This window comes from Etheostoma cragini, unplaced genomic scaffold (assembly GCF_013103735.1).
Source record: "Etheostoma cragini isolate CJK2018 unplaced genomic scaffold, CSU_Ecrag_1.0 ScbMSFa_1264, whole genome shotgun sequence".
Lineage (NCBI taxonomy): Eukaryota > Metazoa > Chordata > Actinopteri > Perciformes > Percidae > Etheostoma > Etheostoma cragini.
The window spans coordinates 1-5,808 of NW_023265301.1; the positions used below are offsets into that span (position 1 = coordinate 1).

The 5,808-nt window shown below is 42.9% G+C and overlaps 1 protein-coding gene across 1 annotated transcript in view; it reads left to right on the plus strand.

Moving 5' to 3' along the window:
- Positions 1–3,184: 3,184 nt before the first annotated feature.
- Positions 3,185–5,808, plus strand: part of LOC117939841 (APOBEC1 complementation factor-like) — a gene marked incomplete at its 3' end in the record, with an annotated part of 6,335 nt that continues 3,711 nt past the window's right edge. The window contains exon 1 of the mRNA XM_034865273.1: positions 3,185–3,276. The remainder of the gene's footprint in view (positions 3,277–5,808) is intronic.

Here is a 5,808-nt window from a genome sequence, read left to right on the forward strand (position 1 = left end):
ACGTTCAGGAACCTTCCCACGTCCGGGAACCTTCCCACGTTCAGGAACCTTCCCACATCCCGGAACCTTCCCACATCCTGGAACCTTCCCACGTTCAGGAACCTTCCCACGTCCCGGAACCTTCCCACATCCCGGAACCTTCCCACATCCGGGAACCTTCCCACATCCCGGAACCTTCCCACGTTCAGGAACCTTCCCACATCCCGGAACCTTCCCACGTTCAGGAACCTTCCCATATCCCGGAACCTTCCTACATCCCGGAACCTTCCCACGTTCAGGAACCTTCACACATCCCGGAACCTTCCCACATCCCGGAACCTTCCTACATCCCAGAACCTTCCCACGTTCAGGAACCTTCCCATATCCCGGAACCTTCCCACATCCAGGAACCTTCCCACATTCAGGAACCTTCCCATATCCCGGAACCTTCCCACGTTCAGGAACCTTCCCACATTCAGGAACCTTCCCATATCCCGGAACCTTCCCACGTTCACGAACCTTCCCACATTCAGGAACCTTTCCACGTTCGGGAACCTTCCCACATTATGGAACCTTCCCACATCCCGGAACCTTCCCACATTATGGAACCTTCCCAGATTCCGCTGCCACAGCATTTCGTGGGCAGAGCGGGCGTACATACGTAGCGGTGCACTCCTCGACGCGGTGGCCGCGGGTCCATCTCCGACCTGCAGCCCTTGGATGTGTGTCCCCCCCCGTTCATGTCTTCATCTGTCCTCTGGATACAACCGGCCAAAAAATAATAATTAAAAAAAAGGGTATTCAGGGTCTTTGTCTTAGGACTTTGCAGGACAGGGTCTTTCTAGGGTAGGGGGAGTCACGGGATTGGGATATGACGGGAGGATTTTAGTGGGCTCGGGACGTAAAGGTGTCACTTGTCCTGCCAGAATCAGGTCCACTAGCCTGGTCCTACCAGACCCTGGTCCTACCAGACCCTGTTCCATTAGCCCTGTCCTACCAGACCCAGGTCCTACCCAACTCTGTTCCATAAGCCCGGTCATACCAGACCCAGGTCCTATCCGACTCTGTTCCATTAGCCCTGTCCTACCAGACCCAGGTCCTATCCGACTCTGTTCCATTAGCCCGGTCATACCAGACCCAGGTCCTATCCGACTCTGTTCCATTAGCCCTGTCCTACCAGACCCAGGTCCTACCCAGATCTGTTCCATTAGCCCGGTCCTACCAGACCCGGGTCCTACCCAGATCTGTTCCATTAGCCCTGTCCTACCAGACCCAGGTCCTATCCAACTCTGTTCCATAAGCCCGGTCATACCAGACCCAGGTCCTACCAGACAATGTTCCATTAGCCCGGTCCTACCAGACCCAGGTCCTACCCAGATCTGTTCCATTAGCCCGGTCCTACCAGACCCAGGTCCTACCCAGATCTGTTCCATTAGCCCAGTCCTACCAGACCCAGGTCCTACCCAACTCTGTTCCATTAGCCCGGTCATACCAGACCCAGGTCCTACCAGACTATGTTCCATTAGCCCAGTCCTACCAGACCCAGGTCCTACCCAGATCTGTTCCATTAGCCCGGTCCTACCAGACCCAGGTCCTACCCAGATCTGTTCCATTAGCCCGGTCATACCAGACCCAGGTCCTATCCGACTCTGTTCCATTAGCCCTGTCCTACCAGACCCAGGTCCTACCCAGATCTGTTCCATTAGCCCTGTCCTACCAGACCCAGGTCCTACCCAGATCTGTTCCATAAGCCCGGTCATACCAGACCCGGGTCCTACCCAGATCTGTTCCATTTTCATTTCATTTCATTTCATATATTTATTATACAGGAAAGTTAGAAAAAGTAACATTACATTACAATACAAAAACGGGCCTGACTCAGTTTAAAAACTGGTTTTCAGCAGGTTCCTGTTCTGCAGAAACATAGAACATGGTTACAGCACGTCATAACAGACATTAATACAAGACATTGATATAAAAATAATGGATTTTTGACAAATGAAATCCACAATACACTTACATAAGGACAAAAAACATTTATACAAAACATCATCAGGGCTGGACAAATACAGTCAGTGCAAACAAGGCTTGGACAATAAATAAACTAATTTTTTAATGTGTGCAAGTGTAACTATTAAAAAGGAGCCGTTTGTATGCCTTTTTAAAATGCGTGATAGTTGATAATGTTCTGATTTGATACGGAATGTCATTCCAAATCACCATTAGCCCGGTCATACCAAACCCAGGTCCTACCCAGATCTGTTCCATTAGTCCGGACCTACCAGACCCTGGTCCATTAGTCCGGACCTACCAGACCCTTGTCCATTAGCCCGGTCCTACCAGACCCTGGTCCATTAGCCCGGTCCTACCAGACCCTGGTCCATTAGCCCGGTCCTACCAGACCCTGGTCCATTAGCCCGGACCCACCATCATTAAAATTACAGATTTTGAAACTACTTTAAAAAAAGAAAAATACACAAAACAAATCCTCACAGTTACAGGAAGGCGACACCATAACTGAATCAAAATCAGAAGAATTTAAAGAAACAAAGAGGTTTTCAGGACTTTGGTGTTCAGCCCAAAAGCTTCAGAGTGAGACGTGGCTTTGTGTAAGACAGGTGCATTATGGGAAATGTAGGCTCCACTGTTTTTGGGATGAAAGTCAGTATCGCTGCTTTTTTATTTTATTAAAATCATAAAAACAATGATTCACAAGTGTGTCTGTGTGTGTGTCTGTGTGCATCTATGTGTGTGTGTGTGTCTGTGTGCGTGTGTGTGTCCGGGTGCGTGTGTGTCTGTGTGTGTGTGCGCAGACGTATTTGGGGAAATTAAATAACATTAAATTTGCTCCCACACCAGACTTCATTGTAAAAACACTCATTTTAACAGATTTCACTTTCTTCCTTCTTTCTCTCTTTTTTCTAACAGCTGCCTCGTTCTCCCTGAGTGTGTGTGTGTGTGTGTGAGTGTGTGTGTGTGTGTGTGTGTAAAGAGACTTTTAGCAGAGCACTCTGAACCAGATAGTGACTGTCTGACTATTGGTCAAAGGACTCCTGCAACACACACACACACACAGCAAGCTGGAGTGTGTGTGTGTGTGTGTGTGTGTCTGTCCACAGATAGCAGCAGGTTATACATTAACGCCGGCCGGCTCGTAAAGCTAACACCAAGACAGTGAACCTTTGGAGTTTGATATGATGTGATCACACACACACACACACACACACACACACACACACACAGCCCTCAGAATGACACAGATCTGATCGGAGGGAGGTGATCTCTGAAATTGCTCAGGTGAGTTTTTGTGTTTTTCTTCCTAAAGAAGCAGATTTTAGATTTCAGACTTTTCTTATTTCAAAGCTACACAAAAACAACAAGTGGGAGTGTGTGCGAGTGTGTGTGTGTGTGCGAGTGTGTGTGTGTGTGTGATGAACAGAAGCCACCTTAGAGAGTCTTAACGTGGCCGAGCGTTAGCCGACTCTCTGGAGCTGGAGTCCACGTTGGTGGAGGACTACGGCTGATGATCATAATTAATATAACATATATAATATAATAACAATAACAATAACAATAATAATAATATGATAATATAATCTGTGTCTGAGATGTTGGAAAGGCTCGAGCAGATAAAACATCAAACACTAGAACTACAACTCGCTCCACAACAATCTGAAGACGTCTTCAACCAAACTCCATGTTCATTTTAAGGGTTTTTATGTAAAAAGGATAAAATCCCCCAAAAGATGGATTACAGTCAAATTAACTAGAAAAAGCTAGAAGGAAGTAAAAAAATTAACAAATTGTTATTAGATTCTTTTTGCTTCTTTTTACTGTTTTGGGGTCTTTTGAACAAAACAAAAAAAAACAGTATGTGTGTCTAAATAAAATTAAAAAAAAGTTCTTCCCAAGACAAAAAATATTTAAAATGAAACCATAAAATGGAAATAAATTATTATATTATATTATTATATTTACAAGAACAATATCACGGAGAAATAAAAACGCAAAAGCAGAAATAAATATTTAAAAAAAAAACTGTAAAAAAATAATAATTAAAAAACAGAAAAATAAAATTAAAAACCGGTAAAAAAAAAAAACAGAAAAACAATTAAAACAGAGTAAATAAAAAAAAAAAGAAACAGTAAAAATAAAAATAAACTGATAAAAACAGTAAAATAAATGTAATGAATTTAAAAAACATGCAGCGGTTAAAGTGTTGCATTTATGAGAAATTAAATAATATTTTGTGAATAAACAATAAATAATTAATGATATTTCTGTGTGTATTAATTTAAAAAAACGTTTACAGACAGAATAAATGTTAAAATAAGACCCAACAGCAAGTAAAAATGAACAAAACAGAATTTAAAATACAGTTTATGAACCAGACAGGAAACGAGCATAAAGGTTAAAATATTGAGATTAGGAGTCGAAATATTAAAGGATAATTTAAGGAAAAAAATGTATTTGTGAATTCAATTATAAATGTTTAAATAAGACATTTTGAAATGGAGTCTGGTGGCGGACTGCATTCAGACCGTCTGTCTGTCTGTCTTTCTGTCTGTCTGTGTGAGAGTGTGTGTGTGTCTGTGTGTGTGTCTGTATGTGTGTGTGTGTCTGTGTGTCTGTGTGTGTGTGTATGTGTGTGTCTGTATGTGTGTGTGTGTGTGTCTGTGTTTGTGTTTGTGTGTGTGTGTGTGTCTGTGTGTGTGTGTCTGTGTGTCTGTGTGTGTTGTGTGTGTCTGTGTGTCTGTCTGTGTGTGTGTCTGTATGTGTGTGTGTGTCTGTGTGTCTGTGTGTGTGTCTGTGTGTCTGTGTGTGTGTCTGTGTGTGTGTCTGTGTTTGTGTCTGTGTGTGTGTGTGTGTCTGTGTGTGTGTGTCTGTGTGTCTGTATGTGTGTGTGTGTCTGTGTGTGTGTCTGTGTGTGTGTCTGTGTGTGTGTCTGTGTGTGTGTCTGCCTCTCCAGTTACTCCCCCAGCTTGTTATAGCATTTTTTCAACATTGCAAGGCTCCAAAATTATTGGAAAAACTGATGATGCAAAACTACCACAAAGAGAAGAAAAACTACCACAAAAGGGATGTAAAACTACCACAAAGAAAGCAAAACTACCACAAAAGGGATGTAAAACTACCACAAAGGGGCACAAAACTACTACAAGGGGACACAAAACTACCACAAAGAGAACCAAAACTACCACAAAGGGATGCAAAACTACCACAAAGGGGATGCAACACTACCACAAGGGATGCAAAACTACCACAAAGAGAACCAAAACTACCACAAAGGGATGCAAAACTACCACAAAGAGAACCAAAACTACCACAAAGGGATGCAAAACTACCACAAAGGGGATGCAACACTACCACAAAGAAAGCAAAACTACCACAAAGAGACGCAAAACTACCACAAAGAGACGCAAAACTACCACAAAGGGACACAAAACTACCACAAGGGGAAATAAAACTACCACAAAGAGACGCAAAACTACCACAAAGAGACGCAAAACTACCACAAAGAGACGCAAAACTACCACAAAGGGGCACAAAACTACCACAAGGCGAAATAAAACTACCACAAAGAAAGCAAAACTACCACAAAGGGATGCAAAACTACCACAAGGGGACGCAAAACTACCAAAAAGAAATTTGACCAATTAAATCTTGGATATGTAAAATAAGCGATCAGTTCACTACTTTCATTGTTTGTTTGTTTTAATTTTAGAGAATTTGAAAAGAAACGTAAAAGAGACAAAAATGTTGAAAAAAAAAAACAGAAGAGGAACGACACCTAAACTGGAGTTTAAAGAACATAATGTGTGTAACCCC